Source organism: Danio rerio, chromosome 11, assembly GCF_049306965.1.
Source record: "Danio rerio strain Tuebingen ecotype United States chromosome 11, GRCz12tu, whole genome shotgun sequence".
In the NCBI taxonomy this organism is placed as follows: domain Eukaryota; kingdom Metazoa; phylum Chordata; class Actinopteri; order Cypriniformes; family Danionidae; genus Danio; species Danio rerio.
The window spans coordinates 39,305,439-39,324,673 of NC_133186.1; the positions used below are offsets into that span (position 1 = coordinate 39,305,439).

General features: G+C 35.8%; 1 protein-coding gene across 50 annotated transcripts in view; it reads right to left on the bottom strand.

The window, feature by feature from the left end:
* The window catches only part of cacna1da (calcium channel, voltage-dependent, L type, alpha 1D subunit, a), a 174,670-nt gene extending 161,585 nt beyond the window's left edge, over positions 1–13,085 (bottom strand). For 42 of the 50 annotated variants that reach the window (XM_073915663.1, XM_073915662.1, XM_073915656.1 and 39 more), the window contains exon 1: positions 6,489–6,726. The gene's annotated coding sequence lies outside the window, so the exon portion shown is untranslated. 50 annotated transcript variants of the gene reach the window in all.
* Positions 13,086–19,235: the final 6,150 nt, after the last annotated feature.

The window sequence follows — 19,235 nt, forward strand, 5'->3', positions numbered from 1 at the left end:
GAATACTTCATCTAAATCAGGGTCATCATTATTTATCATGAACTAAAACTTTGGCCTGGCGATGCAGTGCTGCAGTAGGTAGTGCTGTCGCATCACAGCAAGAAGGTCGCTGGTTCAAGCCTCTACTGAGTCAGTTGGCGTTTCTGTGTGGAGTTTGCATGTTCTCCCTTCGTTCCCGTGGGTTTCCTCCGGGTGCTCCGGTTTCCCCCACAGTCCAAAGACATGCAGTACAGGTGAATTGGGTAGGCTAAATTGACCATAGTATAGGTGTGTGAATGAGTGTGTATGGATGTTTCTCAGAGATGGGTTGCAACTGGAAGGGCATCCGCTGCGTAAAACATGTGCTTGATAAGTTGTCGTATCATTCCGCTCTGGGGACTCCCGATTAATAAAGGGACTAAGCCAAAAAGAAAATGAATGAATGAATGAATGAATAAAATTTTGGCATTTTCTATTTTAGCTAGTTTCAGAGGAAATATTTCTAATTTTCACTTAGTTAAATTACAAAATTAAATTAACTATTTCAATTAAAATGGCAAGAACTATAAAATGACTTAAAACTTACATAAAATAAAACTAATTCATAAAACTGAAAATTACACTTAATAATTCTAATTAAGGGTGTCACGATCCTCCAAATCCTCGATTCGATTACATTTTCGATTCTAAAGTCACGATTCGATTCGATTTTTGATTATGAATAATTAATTAATTAATAACGAATTAATTATTAGTAGCCTACCGTTTAAACTACCTGACTTGCTTGGTCTTTGTTTTACCCATAAACAAATCATACAGAAAATGAATAAAGGTAAGTTACACAAATAATTACAACCTGTCAATCACTTTTTTCTGCGGGACTCGTGAATAGGCAGTGATCTGTGTCGTTATAATGGCGTCGGTAAAAAAGACGCACAACCAACAGAAACCAGCCAACAGTATCTGAGGTGTTCGCTAAAATGACTAAGTACTTGTGTGAAAGTAAAAAATGGAAGCAGTCTACTGACTCGCTGACTGCCTTGACCCGCTGTCTCGAGCGCATGACAATGTGTGTGCGTCTGTGTGTAAATGAGTGAGTGTGGTCACATGATGTGCGTTTTCAGCGGTAGAGAGGAAGGAGGGCTGCTCAGAAATGCTACACGCCAGTGTGGATGTGGATCGTTGTCGTTCTAAAATGCCATTTAAAAACAAAGACATATTAGTGTAAACAGGGCCTGAGTGTGTATTTTTCGCGAGCGGATTTGCAACGGGAGCGGGGCGGAGGATCGTGATGCAGCTATCGTCTATCATCCCAACCGTATTACGTACATTGAAGAGCTTGTAAACTGTGTTTTTTTTTGTCGACAACACGAACGTTGTCAACATAACTAACTGGAAATCCAAAATACTTCCACACTGGCGACTTCATTGAAAGAGGAGAGGGTTAAAGTTCTGTCGACGGGTCTCCTGCGTCTGCAGTTTAACAAGCAATTCAACAAGCATGTTTTTTTCCCGCTTGGCAAGCCAAGCTAACGTGACATGGGGGCGTGGCAGCATCAACGATTCTATTTTTTGATTCGATAATCGAAGTTGAGCATAAATTTCGATCGATTGCGATTAAAAATCGAAATCGTGACACCCCTAATACTAATATAACTCCCTTTCATTTAAAAAAGGTTTAAATGTGAAACACAACTTACCTGCTATATTAATCTTTTATAAAGGAGCATTAGACCTAGCTAAATTCAGTATTAAATTAAAAGCACATAAATCTTGTTCTACATTCAGTAACTCGTAAGATCTCTTGAGTTAATAGCATTAACATACAATAAGAAATACAGTGAATATTTGGCTCTATTAATGCAAATTAAAGGTGTAGTGGGTCACTGTCTTTAGAAACACTTTTGTTGTGCTGGTTGAAATTCTCTTCACATTCCCATAGTACTGATTAAAGTAAATAATCTAAATGTATTTATATATTTTTTTATATTCTAGGTAAGGCATAAAACTAAAAAATGCTCATCCAATTAAAGATTGACAGACAAATAACTCAATTACGACAGGTATCTCAAACTGTGTCAACAAATTTAAATGTGAATTTCTGCGCAGCCTCTTTAAGCAAAAAGATATGTCGCTCGCGCTTTCATGTGAAGCTCGGATCTACAACTGACAGAGACATCAGGTAAACTCTGCATCAACCTGAACTTGTTTCTGAAAGACCAACGTGGCCTTGTATCCATGAAAAAGACATTGTTTTAGAAAGGGCTTCTGCCAAAAATGCAGAATCAAAAATCAATATCGGAATTACAATTGCATGCTGTAGGGAAATGACGTTATGCAGTTTGTTATGCAGCCACACAAAGCTTATGTTGATTGTGTTCTTGTTTATGAATGGGCTTATATGCAAAAAAGTGTTGTTCAGCCACTGAAAACGTCTGGCAAAAGATTGGCTTTTTTCAAGTTCATGGAGTACCTTTTACAGCATCGATAATATAGTCGGTCAAATAGACCTAAGCATTCGTTGAGTTGTTCAAGTGTAAAAGGAGATGAAAACAAGCGATGTAACTGAAAGCAATCTAAAATACAGTATCTTCTACTGTTGAAGCAGTCTGTGAAATAAATTGAAAGGAATGTCAAATGCAATATCGGTAACACTTTATTTCGATGGCCCCTATTGCTTTTTGTTCACTAAAAGTTGCATTGCAACTACATGCCAATTACTTCTCATTTGAGTATTAGTAGAATGTATGTTTAATACCTGCTGATACTGCTACTTTAACAGACATTTAACTGAATATGAGAAACTTTGAAAGTACATGTCAACTTACACTAACCCCACCCAACATACTGACCTATTGAGAATTAGTTGGCATGTAGATACAATGTAACTAAATTCAACAAAATGCGTTAAAGGGACAATCAAAATAAAGTGACTCTGCAATATCTTCTACAGTTGATGCAGTCTGTGAATTAAAATTAAAAAGGTCAAATATTGTATCTTCTGCTGTAAATGCAGTTTATTTGACTCAAGCAACAAATTGAATACATAAAAATCAACACAATCTCACGGCAATTCGTAACTTTTTCATTTAGTGGCTAATTCGTATGAATTCGTACGATCTAATTTGTACAATTTAGTACGATTTGCTCATCCCCCAATGACGGTTGGGGTTAGGTGCCACACCTCCTTTTAAAATCGTACCATTTCGTACGACTGAACTATACGAATTAGTCACTGAACTGGCAAAACGTAAAATACTTACGTTTTCTCGTGAGATCAGGCTGATAAAAATACCTGAATATCATAGTTTAATAAAATTACTGTTCTTAATATGTAGGTTTTACACATTCTATGATGGACATAATCATGGCAGACTGTGTACAGCTCAATTAAGGGAGGAGCTAAGCTAATAGGGCAAATTTCATTGCCACTCTATTGACCTTATTCTAAAATGCGGAAGTGCGCCTGTTTTCGCGATTGTCTTCGAACTTCCGATTCAGTCGCCTATGGGAGAAATGACTAGGAACAATAAACGGCAAAAAACTGTCAGACTACTTGCTCTACAAACAAATGTTAGCATGACTATACAGACCGAGTAGAATAATACAAGAATGAAATATCAGTTTGCAACATCAAACAGTGAAACGAGCAGTTTTTAATGTCTAAAAATGAATGGAAGTGAATGAGACCGGAAGTCTCATGCCAAAAAGATTCAAATGGCTGCGCCCGCTCGTCAGCGCAGAATAAGGTGAATAGGGCAGAGTTTGTTTTAAAGTGATGTCAATTTACTGAGAAAATTGCTAATGCTTTGAAACTCTCTTTTTGATTCATGGCTCATTTATAAAAGGAGTGGGTGGACCTTTACTGTTATAACATTGTTGTGTACACACACAGCTAACATACATTTATGTTCAAAAAAAGATTGGTTATAGGTGACCTTTAATACAAAAAAAATCTTGTTCGTTTATGTTCATAGATATATACATTAGATGTCGCCTGGCCTATTGTTGTCTATTGGACGGAATGCGTCAATAGCGCCGCCATCTTGCTACAGGGTAGCGCTCCTTTGAAATGAATGCGGGACCAAGGGACAGTGGAGGACTGTGGCCATCCAAAGCCAGAGATATACACATATATCTATGATCTGGATTTTTCCTGGATGTTAGTATGTAATTTTTTTTTCTAATTAAAAAAAATTATAATTTGACATCACTTTTCTACATCGATGGATCAGTGACCGCACGGGCATTCCTGACAAAAAGCTTGTGTTTGTGTGTACAGATATGTACTATTCACCCTCCCTGATAAATTTGATCTAATCATGTCCTGAAACACACCTCCTCTCCTGCTTTCACCTCTCATACTGACGGAGGGAGCGATTCATTTGTGAATGAATCCCCCGAACGACACTTTCACTAACGTTAGCCGACAATAATACAAGTTTTTGGCAGCGCAGCATCTCGTTGTCATATTTCTTTTGCATTGTTTGCTGATTTTATTCAACAAAACTAGCATAAGCCGAGTGTTTAGTGCGAGTTGGAGCTGCTTTGCCTTATGGTTAATGCAGTAAGTGACTGTTATCATCAATAACGTTACCTGATTAGCACAAAAGTTCAGAACATACAAAAACAGAAAAAAAACAACGTAATATTACCTATGAAATGTTCTGCCTTTGTGCTTTGTTTTCTTTGTTTGCTCGTTACTACACCCGTAGACAGCGCTAAAGTCCCGCATCTTCACGTAATAACACTGTCTTGACTAGTGCGGTTGAATGACATTTGTCCCGGGAGCACTGTACCAATGTGGCGGTGTTATTGACTCAGGGTCCCTATGCGATATCTAGTATATATATCTATGTTAGCTGGTACATTAAACAATATTAAGAGATGCAATGTTTTTATTTTAATAATTCATTATTAGTTTAAATGTCAAATAAAAGTCAAATAAATTACGAATTAAATTAACAAAATAAATGCTTTAGAAGTATATTTCATAAGTGATTCCTGTTAATTACTATAAAATTATGTAACTAGCTTGTGTTTACACATAAAATCTAATTAAATCGTATTAACAGTCAAATAAATAAATTAGTAAATGTTAAAATTAACAATAACTAAGAATAAACGCATTACAACGATTTGATCGTTACTTTAAAACATTTGATTTCTGATTGTTTTATTTTAACTATTGTTTAAAAATGGAACTTTATTGCAAAGCTTTACATATTATTACATTTTTACTGCCACATTTTAATAATACATAACACATTTGCACTTACAAATATTATCAGCACTATCATGCGTTTCATGTCCTTCAAATCTATCAAAACTACAAACATCCATTACTGAACATTTTAGTGCCACAATACAATGAGCAGCATACACAGTGAGCTGTAAGCAATAAATAAATAAATAAATAAACGAAGAAGCAAGAAGGAAAAGCATAACATGCTGCTAAAATGACGAGGTATTATTAGGATAATGTCACACACACACAAAAAAAGTTACAGTCTGTGGAAAAATCAATGCGTGTAGCGTGACCCAATGAATACCAGCCTGCAAACAGATGCATAATGGCAGAGGATCACACTACCCACATAAAAACAGACATTATCCACAAACAACAGCAAAACGAAATCATCACATACAAGCAAAAAAGCACACATCCAGGATTACGAGATCCACAAATGTCACACATATGCATCAGAGTCCTTGAACCACTAGGCCCCGCAGAGGAAATGAAGACATGCATGGAAAGGTCATATCGCCTGTATACATTTCCCTGAAAGCATTTGACTTCCATCGAATCGTGAAAACCTAAGACACTGCATCCAAATGTGTCCAAATTCAAGCCAATGCTCTGCTTGTCATTCTATATATATATATATATATAATACATCTTAACACTAATCAAATAGGTTATTAAGTGCACTGTTATCTTTGTCAGCACTGGCTAATGTATTAGGTATATTTTTCATTCAGACGTCATGCATGACAATGATGAACACTAATAATGTAATATAGCTCCTTATTGACTTTATAATTTACAAAAGAGGCAAATACCTACAATAAAACGATTGTTTGGTTTGTTTCCTTGTTAAAGCTAAAACTATCTAGGATTGTGACACATATCATCCTTCTAACGTCTCACAGTATTGTAGATGCACAATATTTGATGACATGCGTATCGTGACTATTGGAAAATAGGACTGCTGCTCTCCGAATATGAAATGCTCTATTAATTTTCATATTCAATCTGTGTGTTTCCTTAGAAGCTGTTCAGATACAGCAGCTGTGATGCGTCTACACATTCACCGACTGTTCATTTCTTTAAAAAACGCCTGATTATGACAAGCAGTGACAACACTAGGGTCCAAAACGAGCGCAAAGTCCTCTGCATCAGCATCATCAGCATCTTTTCGGCTCTGACACGGATGCGAAATGAATGTTTGTTTAGGAAAGATCCATTTTAACCCGCAAAACGTCAGGCCGCTGCGTGAATATCGTACCTTTGATGAGGTCTTTCCTTTCAGCTGAGGATGATGATGATGATTCGGCTTATATCCAGAGATAAAACTCCGACATCGATTAAAACGCTTGGGTCCGATCTGACACGGTGAATTCAGATTCATCAGTATTCGTTCGTTGTTTTGCGCGTGAGAGAGCGCGAGAGCTTTTCCTCGCGTTGGGCGCGCGCGCTGCCCGTGTTTTAGCGTCACGCGGCGTCGGTGAACGGTGAAATGAGCTGAACTCCCCCTCTGGCTGTGCACGCACAAACCGAGCTCACTTTGGTGACGAGGACTCGGAATCATTTGAGGAATCGATTCGCTCAAATGGATCACTTCACGGGATCACTTGAGTCATTATTCAGTTGCGGGTGTCACTTTCTCTAAATGGACAAGATTTTATTCTGAGTGAAATACCTAATAAAATAATAAGATCAATATTAACCCAAGATAAATTTACAAATTTACAATACAAGCTAATAGAAATAATGTGTATTTTCTTTTTTTCCAAGAGCTTTATTATCGAATTAAAAACAATTGTTTATTTCTTTCCCAATACCTCCCAAAACTAAAGAAGTACATTTTAAAATTTTCACTGATATTTAACCATCTTCAGAGTTTCTTAGCAATAGATTTCATTTTGATCACAACAATTGTACATTCTGTAAGGTTATCATTGAAACGACTGCACATATATTTTTTGAACGTTTATATAGCAGAACATTTTGGTCTGATTCATTCGAGTGGTTAAAAATTTCTCTCAGGTTGTCCTCCCAATTTTCTAAAAATGATATTTTCTTTGGTTTATTAGGGAAAGATTTTAATATTCAATTTGTATTGAACAATATTCTAATTTTGGGGAAATTTTCTATTCATAAATGCAAGTGCCTTAAAACAAAACCATAATTTTTAGTTTTCCAAAAGAAATTTTGGTTATATTGTAAATATTTAAAGTTGCTACAATCAAAATGTGGAAGAACACTGTTTAACTTATTGAAAAAAAAAGTAAATTAATAGAAGACCCGGTGTAAAGTTTTTTTTCTCTCTCTTTCTTTCTTGTATTTTTTTTCTTTGTGTGTGTGTGTGTGTGTGTGTGTGTGTGTGTGTGTGTGTGTATTCTACGGTTTATCTTTTAGTGTATCTTTTTATAATACTATTATATTGATTTTACTATTTGTGCTATGTTCTATAAATGTAGTTGAAAGTTATTATTCAAATATTGCCTTATTGTAATTGTGTTATAATGCAATGAATAAATAAATAAATAAATAAACTTTCTCTTATGTTGTACACAATAGGCTAAATATTGGCTACAATACAGACTGATATCTTGAGCATTGTTATGTTCAAGATAATATGTAATATGTTTTACATACATGTACATGTAATATGTAATATGCTTTACATTTATTCAAAGGAATTGAATGGGTAAATAAATGACAAGAATTTATAAAGGATATAGATCACCAAAAAATTTAAATTCTGTCATCATTTAACGTTACTTTCCCTAAACTTGTGCGGGATAGTCGATAGTGTGTGAACTAGCCTAGCCCTTGGCTAAATGAAAGAAAATAGAACAAAACTTATCCTTTTTATAATCAATTTCAGATATTAACTTATTTTCATATTTTAGAATACTCAAAAAAGGAAAACAGCTAAATGTTTCTTGTTTGGTCACGCCTAATAGCCTAACATTACACAAATTAATGATTCCTTCAATGTTTGTAATTCAGAATAGCAAACACGGTAGTTTTTTCAACACTAGAAATTACCTTTGGTCATTTTACATTTTTATCGTAAAACATTCGTCAAAAACAGATATATTTAGTTTACTATAAATTACTAGTATTTTTTCCTGTAGGAGATGGTTGCATATAGGAGTCTATGTGCGGAAATGACCTACTCAGCACAAGAAAATGAAGGCCTTCTTCAAGAACATGCGATTAGAGCTCAGAGAGTTAGGACTTCCCTCGAGTAATCATTTTCAAAGAGGAAATCTTTAATCTGAATTTCCAGAAGAAACCTGCTTTATACAGCACAGCAAAAATATGCGGAATTTCAGAAGAGGTGAAACGTAAATAGCAAAAATACACTCACCGGCCACTTTATTAAGTATACCTTATTAGTACCGGGTTGGACCCCTTTTTGCCTTCAGAACTGCCTTAATCCTTCATGGCATGGATTCAACAAGGCACTGGAAAAATTACTCAGAGATTTTGGTCCATATTGACATGATAGCTGCAGATTTGTCGGCTGCACATCCATGATGCGAATTTCCCATTCCACCACATCCCAAAGGTGCTCTATTGGATCTGGTGACTGTTGAGGCCATTTGAGTACAGTGAACTCATGTTGAAGAAATCTGTCTAAGATAATTAGCGCTTTATGACATTGTGTGTTATCCTGCTGGAAGTAGCCATCAGAAGATGGCTACACTGTAGTCCAGGGGTCACCAACATGGTGCCCATGGGCACCAGGTAGCCCGCCAGGTTCACATGAGTTGCCCGCGGGCCTGTTCTAAAAATAGCTCACCACAGCACCACATATGAGTAAGCTGCATCAAATATTTTTATAGGTATTCTTTTTAAATCACACTTGCATTGGTGTAAATTTGAAAATTACTTTAAGTTATATATTTTTAAAAAAAATTTAAAGACTATTTCAGACAAATAAAGTGTTGCATATTGATATTTATCTAACTTGTTAAATCATTGTTGACAACTACTTGTAATCATTAACATGATCAATGTCTTCACATAGATAAATATTATTAATTATTAATAATTACATATAATTAAAAGTAAATTAAGAAAAATGTGTTATTTAATAAGTGGTAGCCCTTCACACTAATCGGTACTCAAGAAGTAGCTCTCCAGAAGGTTGGTGACCCCTGCTGTAGTCATAAAGGGATGGGCATGGTCAGCAACAGTACTCAGTAGGCTGTGGCCTTGACACAATGCTTAATTGCTACTAAAGGGCACAAAGTTTGCCAAGAAAATATCCCCACACCATTACACCACCACCACAACCAGCCTAAACTTTCCATACAAAGCAGGATGGATCTATGCTTTCATGTTGTTGACGCCAAATTCTGACCCTATACCATTTGAATGTAGAAGCAAAAATCAAAACTCATCAACGTTTTTCCAATCTTCTATTGTCTAATTTTGTTGAGCCTGTGTGAATTGTAGCTTCAGTTTGCTGTTCTTAGCTGACAGGAGTGGCACCCACCATGGTCTTCTGCTGCTGTAACCAATCTGCCTCAAGGTTGGACGTGTTGTGCATTCAGACATGCTCTTCTGCAGACCTTGGTTGTAACGAGTGGTTATTTGAGTTACTGTTGCCTTTCTATCAGCTGGAAACAGTCTGTCCATTCTCCTCTGACCTCTGGCATCAACAAGGCATTTGCGCCCACAGAATTGCCGCTCTCTGGATAGTTTCTCTTTTTCAGACCGTTCTCTGTAAGATACACAACCCTAGTTGTGCCTGAAAATTTCTGAAGAGCAGCAGTTTCTAAGCGCGTCATGCACCAACAACTGTGCCACATTTAAAATCACTTAAATCACCTTTCTTCCCCATTCTGATGCTCGGTTTGAACTGCAGCAGATCGTCTTGACCATGTCTACATGCCTAAATGCATTGAGTTGCTTCCATGTCATTGGCTGATAAGAAATTTGCGTTAATAAGCAGTTGGACAGGTGTACCTAATAAAGTGGCCTGTGAGTGTATAACAGTAATATAATGCAAATCCTCCCCCACTGCAGTCAATACTTATTCATTCGGGTATGTTGCATTGAATTGCATTGCATTTGTTTAATTTATTGAAGCTCAACCTCAAGTTAAAGGATAAAACTGTAATGTTTCATGCAACACCTCAAAATATCTGTTTGCCACCTTTACAAAAGACAAGTTGTTCACCTCCTGCTCAACTCAGAAACTCATACTCATCTCTCACATTACCAGTCACGTCTGGAATATTCTTTGCACTCTATCCAAATAGCATAAACTGCAATGATATTCCTGAGCTTAGTGAGTAAAAAATTGAGATCTGAGATATAAGTCAAAGAACAAAGGGTTTTCGAGTATCAAAACAATAAGTGCGATACAGTTTAAATAGCAAAATAAGACCAATATACTTATTTACCATGATTTACAGACATGCACGCCATACAGTATGTCATTCAGTGTTATACCCAAAAAATCTTGTCAGACTTACTCAATAAAAAATAATATTTCAAGACCTATCATAAAGACTCTACTAAAAAAAAGTATTTAAAGATGATTCCTTGCTTTATTTGTTAGGTTAAGTGCTTGTAAACTATTTATTTGGGCTGAATTAAAAAAAAACTAATTAATTTCAACATTCATTCATTCATTCATTCATTTTCTTTTCAGCTTAGTCCCTTTATTAATCCAGGGTCGCCACAGCGGAATGAACCGCCAACTTATTCAGCACGTTTTTACACAGCGGATGCCCTTCCAACCGCAACCCATCTCTGGGAAACATCCACACACACTCATTCACACACACACTCATTTACTATGGACAATTTAGCCTACCTAATTCACCTGTACTGCATGGCTTTGGACTGTGGGGGAAACCGGAGCACCCGGAGGAAACGCAGGGAGAACATGCAAACTCCACACAGACACGCCAACTGAGCCGAGTATCGAACCAGCGACCCAGCGACCTTCTTGCTGTGAGGCGACAGCACTACTAAATTTAATTTGTTTAAATTCAACCCAAATAAATTGCTTGCAACAATTTTGCCGACATCATTTTTATTGTATTTAAGCATCACAGTGCAGAATCAAACTATTTAGTTATTGCAATTTTTAATCTTTTGTTACCACTCTTGTTTTCCCCATTTGTTTCTTCTTGTTCAAATTGCTTATTTAAAATGCGCTGAAACAACAGAATTCTTACGATTTTTTCGGGACAAGCTAACTGTTTTAAACTGTTTCTTAAATTTGTAAAATCAATTACACAAAAATACTCGACGAATTGTTTGCAGCTTGTTTAAATTACTTATTTAAAATTTGCTAAAACAACAAAATTCTTAAGATTTTTTCGACACAACTTAACTATTTTATGTTCAGTCTACTTAAATTTGTAAAAGCAATTAAGTTGGGACAACATGAAGTAGTTGTGTGGGATGTACGTACGATATAATACATATTCGTTTGATCACTTACACTTAATAAGTAGCCTACTTTAAACAACAGAATTATAATTTTTTATCATTTATGCTAAGTGAAAGATCATTTAATTTAATGAATTTTAAAATTTAGTATTTGATGCATTAAATTAGACACTTTACTTAATTTAATAAGCTTATTGTTTTGTAGATAAAATTAGTTTGTCATTTTTAGACGGACACCAAAATTCAACATTTCATAAGTTTTGAGCAGAAAATACTAATAAAACCTGTCATACATTCAACATTTCATACATTTTGAGCAGAAAATACTATTAAAACCTGTCGTACATTCAACATTTTGTAAGTTTTGAGCGGAAAATACTATCAAAACCTGTCATGAATTTAACATTTCATAAATTTTGAGTACAAAATACTATCAAAACCTGTCGTACATTCAACATTTCATATGTTTTGAGCAGATACATTCAACATTTCATAAGTTTTGAGAAGAAAATACTATCAAAACATGTCATCCATTCAACATTTCATAGGTTTTGAGCAGAGAATACTATCAAAACCTGTCATGAATTTAACATTTCATAAGTTTTGAGCAAATAATACTATCAAAACCTTTCGTACATTCAAAATTTCATACATTTTGAGTAGAAAATTCTATCGAAACCTGTTGCTAAATCAACATTTTAAATATTTTGAGTGGAAAATACCACCAAAATTTGTTGTACATTCAACATTTCATAAATTTTGAGCAGAAAATACTATTAAAACCTGTCGTACATTCAACATTTTGTAAGTTTTGAGCAGAAAATACTATCAAAACCTGTCATGAATTTAACATTTCATAAGTTTCGAGCAGATGATATTATTAAAACCTGTTGTACATTCAACATTTCATAAGTTTTGAGCAGAAAAATACTATCAAAACCTGTCATGAATTTAACATTTCATAAGTTTTGAGCAAATAATACTATCAAAATCTTTCGTACATTCAAAATTTCATACATTTTGAGTAGAAAATTCTATCGAAACCTGTTGTTAACTCAACATTTTAAATATTTTGAGTGGAAAATATCACCAAACTTTGTTGTACATTCAACATTTCATAAATTTTGAGCAGAAAATACTATTAAAATCTGTCATACATTCAACATTTCATACATTTTGAGCAGAAATTACTATCAAAACCTGTCGTGAATTCAACATATCATAAGTTTTGAGCAGAAAATACTAACAAAATGTAACTGACAATATTAGCTCACCTTTGGGATTGTTGCTTTTCTGAACCTGTTGAAATGGTGTCAGAAAACCCATGACGAAGCTCTAATAAAGTCCATGTGTTTTTGAGATGTGAGCAGTGGCAGGGTCAGACAGGCCCTGAGCTCACTGTGAGAGCGGGATAGTTTTACGGCTGGTGTCCGCTTACCTGGCTAACCGATATAATGGTTTCTCCCTGTAACAGCTTCAATAATTAAATGACTTATTGGGTATTTCAGCCAATCACCATTCACAATTTCCTCTGTGACTGTCACATGACATGAGCCTGTACATTGAAGAACGCATGCAGAAGTGCTAAAAATAAAATCGTGTGTCACATTGTTGATTTTTACGGCAGATTAGCAGGTTTCAGTTTTAGATGTTATATAAAAGAATGCTTCCAAATTTTGCAGGCGTTCATGTTTGTTTTTGTAGCTTTTCAAACGGGTTTTAAATGTAGATTGTATTGATTTCTAAGCTCTTCAGATAACCTGTAAAAAGTTTAAAGTCTAAGTGTTTTTATTATTATATATATATATTTTAAAAAGAAAAATAACAATTTTAGTCTTTCAAAATGAAACTTTTAATTCAATGTGTTGCTGTTTTTTATTATTTGAAACTCTACATTCAATCATATTCGTTCAGCTTAGTCCCTTTATTAATCAGGGATTACCACAGCAGAATGAACCACCAATTATTCCAGCATATGTTTTATGTATCGGATGCCCTTCTAGCCGTTACCCAGTACTGCAAAACACCCATTCACTCTCAAATTCACACACACACTCATACTCTACGACCAATTTAGCTTATTCAGTTCACATAGGGGCGTCAAGATGGCACAGTGGGTAGCACGATCGCTTCACAGCAAGAAGATAGCTGGTTCGAGCCTCAGCTGGGTCAGTTGGCATTTCTGTGTGGAGTTTGCATGTTCTCCCCATGTTCACGTGGGTTTCCTCCGGGTGCTCCAGTTTCCCTCACAAGCTCATGTGGTATAGGTGAATTGGGTAAGCTAAAAATTGTCTGTAGTGTATGTATGTAAATGTGAGAGTGTATGGGTGTTTCCTAGTGATGGGTTGCAGCTGGAAGGGCATCCGCTGTGAAAAACATATGCTGGATAAGCTGGCAGTTCATTCTGCTGTGGCCACCCCAGATTATAAAAGGACTAACCCGAAAAGAAAATGAATGAGTTCACCTATAGCAGGAATGTGTGGGGGAAACCAGAGCACCTGGTGGAAATCCACACCAACATTGGGAAAACATGCAAACTCCACACAGAAATGCCAACTGGCTTGAACCAATGACCTTCTTGCTGTGAGATAACAGTGCTAACCGCTGAGCCACCGTTAAAAAGTGCAAGGTAAAACTAAAAAGTATCCAAGGTTGCAATATCCGCTACCAGATCTATTTTCAGCTGTCAGACACCCACATGAGAATATACTATAGTAATTTATAGTAAATACTATAGTGTTTTCTTAACCATACTGACACTGACACCTACATTAGAGAGATGTTGCGCAATCATCTAAAATGTTGTTAAAATTGGTTTATGTGTATGGGCGATACATGTTCTCACCTAATTTCAGTCACATAGGTTCAAGTTATGGCACCTTCCAATTTTATTTTATGTATTAATGACTGATTAGAGTGAATTGGGGTTGGAACTAAATTCCAGGACCGAGTTTGGGCACCCTGTATTCAGGGGCGTAGCAACCGGGGGCTACAGGGGGGATACATCCCCCTCACTTTTAAAGCCGGACCATGTGATTAATAATTATATAAACGTACAATTTTGGATCTCATTCAGCTTTTAAAATGTCCACTACGGCCCTGCCTGTATTAGACCTGTCACACAGTATTCGTGTGCGTGTGTGTGTGTGTGTGTGTGCGCGCGAGGCGCTCAAGTGAAAACAGACATGAAGAGCCCCGAGGGTCACTTGTAGTATGTTGTCAGCTTCATCCTCCAGTATCTCTACAACAGCCTTAGACTCTCTTTTTATACCTGCCCTTCTTTCTTCCGTGCTATTTCGCCTCTCTGTGTGTGTCTTATTAGTTTAATCACCTCCTCTAGTTATTTCTTCCTTCTATTGTTGTTTTGAACAGATCACACTAAACGTTTCCGCCTCGTCAGGCTGTCGCACGTGACTCTTCCACCTGGTTGGCAGCGATCAGAGTGATTGACAGGGCCAAATGATTGACAGCTGACCACCCCGCCCCCTGGAGGCTGAGGGCAAGTACTGTGTCGCTGTAGCAGCTATAGAGTGACTTCTGGGTAATGGAGTGAGCAGCTCGTCCCTCAAGGAGCATCTGGCATTAAAATCAAGTGTCTATCCGTAGCAAATAGGCTGCTTGTGTTTGGGAATATCAGAAAAATTGTCAAAAACATATCCCAATGATATATTATTGCACATTTCACCCTATAAACCTGAACCACACTGTTCTAGTTACTATGACCATTTATGTGAAGCTGCTTTGACACAATCTACATTGTAAAAGTGCTATACAAATAAAGCTGAATAATCTTAAGAAAAAATTGTGTTTGGAATGTATGTGTATGTCTCTTTTTTTGCATCGTGTGTGATTTATTTTAGGTCATATCATTTATGCAGATTACAACAAAATATAAAATACATGTTTTCTATTTATACATTCATTCCTTTTCCTTTGACTGACCGCCACAGCGGAATGAACCATCAACTACTTCACCCATACATTCTCGCATTTACACACTCATGAACTACGGGCTATTTAGTTTAGCCAATTTATCTATAGCGCATGTGTTTGGTATATGGGGGAAACTGGAGCACCCGGAGGAAATCCACGCCTACACAGGGAGAACATGCAAACTCCCCACAAAATGCTAGCTGAACCAGCCGGGGACTCAAACTACTGAGCCACCATACTAATTATTTATATATACTGTATTTACAGTTGAAGTCAGAATTATAAACCCCCCTTTGAATTTTTTTCTTTATTAAATATTTCCCAAATAATGTTTAACAGAGCAAGGACATTTTCACAGTGTATCTGATAATATTTTTTCTTTTGGAGAAGGTCTGATTTGTTTTATTTCAGCTAGAATAAAAGCAGTTGTTAATTTTTTCAAAACCCTTTTAAAGTTAAAATTATAAACCCCTTTAGGCTATATATTTTTTCGATAGTCTATAGAACAAACCATAGAAAAGTCTTGAAAATTAAGTAAAATATTATTTACTGTCATCATGGCAAAGATAAAAATAAATCAGTTATTAGTAATGAGTTATTAAAACTATTATGTTTAGAAATGTGTTGAAAAAAATCTCTCTTTTAAAGAGAAATTGGGGAAAAAATAAACAGGGGGTTAATAATTCAGGGGGGCTAATAATTCTGACTTCAACTGTGTGTGTGTGTGTGTGTGTGTGTGTGTGTGTGTGTGTGTGTAATATTTAAATGAAAAAATATTTTAACATAATTACATTACTGTTTGTTTTAATAAGTACAGGTCATAATACATATTAAATGCTCTTAATTGGAATTAATAAATAATGCCATAATAAATAACTTTATTTCTACATTTTGAAAATTGTAAAAAAAAAAACAACAACAACAAATATTTAAATATATGCCCAGGAGAGTCATCATCAGTGTCCAAAAATGATTGTCAAAAATAGATTGTCTAAAAATTGTTATTACTATTATGGTAATTTATACTAGTATTATTAGTATTATATTAGTATAAATAGTATTAAAATCACCAATATTTGATGATAAAATAAATACGTTTACCTCATTACCGTTTACATAATGTGTGTGCATGAAAATAATGTCAAAATTAATAGCTTAATAGAAATAATAAATAATAATAATAATAATAATAATATGATTTATTTGTGAGTAAAATTTGCATTACATTATTAACTTTACAGGCACTTTTACCACAAGCAACTATAAATTGTTGTCATGGTTTTGTACACTGTAAAAAATATTGGGTTCTACACAATGGCTAGATGGACAGCTAGTGTTTTTCAGCCAATGATCATCAACTGGTGAAAGCTTTATGTGACTATTTTCAATTTCACAAGGTTCCTTTTACAGCATCGATGTTGTAATGTAATTCAAATATAATCGGTTAAGTAGACTTAAGCATCCATTTGGTTGTTAAATTGTTAAAAGAGATGAAGGCCTGTTTAAACGCAGGCGCCATCATTGGCGGCAAGCTAGCGCAGCAATTCCATAAAAAAAAATACTGGGGAAAAATTAATTTCCACGTTTTTTAAGACATGGCAGAAAGAAATATAATTTAATGCAGTGCTTCTTGTTTGGTCTGATACTCACTTTATATCGTATCTCAGCCAGGCAGTGAAGATCACAGTTTTTTTTTTCTACGGAAATCAAATCTTAAATGCAGCGACTTTATGGGATGACAATTAACCCTGGGGCTGGCTGACTGACATTAAAAGTCTTTGTGCATATACCCCATTCCTTCATGTTGTCCTCACACAAATCGATTAAGTTAACTTAATCCTTTTTTTACAAATTTAAGTGGATCGAACATAAAACAATTAAGTTTTCCATCATAAAATTTAAAATTGTGTTGATCAAGATGTGAACTAATTTTAATAAGCAGTTTGAACAAGCAGCAACAGTCTTTTTTTTGGGGGGGGGGGGTATTTGTTAGACGTAAAATCATCAATTCTAGTGTGTTCATTGTCTGTTTGTATTATATGAGTTCCACATCCTCATTTGTATGTGTTGCAGCATGTGAATATTAGCATCCATGTCACCAGGGTGGTGTTATTTAATATCCCAAGGACTTCGCTCACGTTGATTCAGCACAGCCAACACCTAGGTCTCCCAGATGGCATTGTGTGGCGCTCTGTAACTTATGATTTTAACTGTTGTTGTGGTCTGTGCCGTTTGCTGCCAAAGAAAGTAAAAATAGAAGCAGTCATGCACCCTGAATGTACGTTCCCTTCAGGAGGTGAGGGACCATGGGCTGCTCTGATTGGCTGAGGTGTGTCACATGGCGTGGGTTCGCAGGATAGGATTGGGTCACACATTTTGGAGCAGTTTGATCCCAAGTGTTTCTGACTGGGATGGAAAGCCCAGAGGAGATTCTGCTTACTCAGAGACTGAGCGAGAGAGAAAGAGAGAGAGAGAGAGAGAGAGAGAGAGAGAGAGAGAAAAGGACTGTGGAGTGGGCGGAGACTAGACTGATGACATCAGAACAGATTTCTGAGAACTGATATTACGCAGGCCCAGATTTAAGCTGAACGCTTCATATACCTGTAAATTTAGTGGACTCGAAAATGAAGCAGTTTAGGATTTGTTATATCACTGTTTGCATTCAAGGTTACTTATTTTTAAAACAATAATTTTACAGAGAAGAGCAATATAATAAGTCTAGAGTTTGTGTGTATTTTAAGATTTTAGTTTAAATATTACATTTATTTAATTTTACCCCAAATTATATCTCCTGCTCATCAAGGCTGCATTTATTTAATCAAAAATACAGTACAAATTGTAAAATGTTATTGCAATATAAAATAACTGTTCAAGTAGCTTATCATTCAATTTAATCATTTATTCCAGTGATTTAAAAAATTTTCTCCCCATGTTGGCGTGGGTTTCGTCCGGGTGCTTAAGTTTCCCCCACAAGTCCAAAGACGTGGTACAGGTAAATTGGGTAGGCTAAATTGTCCGTAGTGTATGAGTGTGAATAGGAGTGTATGGGTGCTTCCCAGTGATGGGTTGCACCTGGAAGGGCATCCGCTGGGTAAAACATATGCTGGATAAGTTGGCAGTTCATTCCGCTGTGGCCACCTCTGATGATTAAAGGGACTAAACTGAAAAGAAAATGAAGTAATTATTATTAATAGTAATGAAAGGAATAATGACTGTAATAATTTCATTTGAAACATACAATAAGAAAGCAGTTATTTAGGGTCTGAAATTTCTGCAGACACATGGGATAAATGCCTGGAGATGATACGGTCCTGTTCGATGAACAGTAGACTTCAATTGGTCCAATTTAAGGTTATCCATCGGTTACATTATACTAAAGCAAAGTTGCATAAGATTTTTCCCTCCATATCACCATTATGTGACAGGTGCAAAGTGACAGAAGACACAACTTCCCATGCTTTCTGGTTCTGCCCTTTGTTATATACATTTTGGTCAAACATATTTGATTGGTACTCTAAAGCTTATGTCAAATCCTTACCACCTGATGCAGAACTTGCTATTTTTGGATATTCACAACACATTTCTCATCTCCCACATGGCCTCCAGCAGTCTTTGTCTTTAGGCATGATTGTGGCCAAAAGGCTTTTGCTTCGACATTGGAAGTCATCTTCAC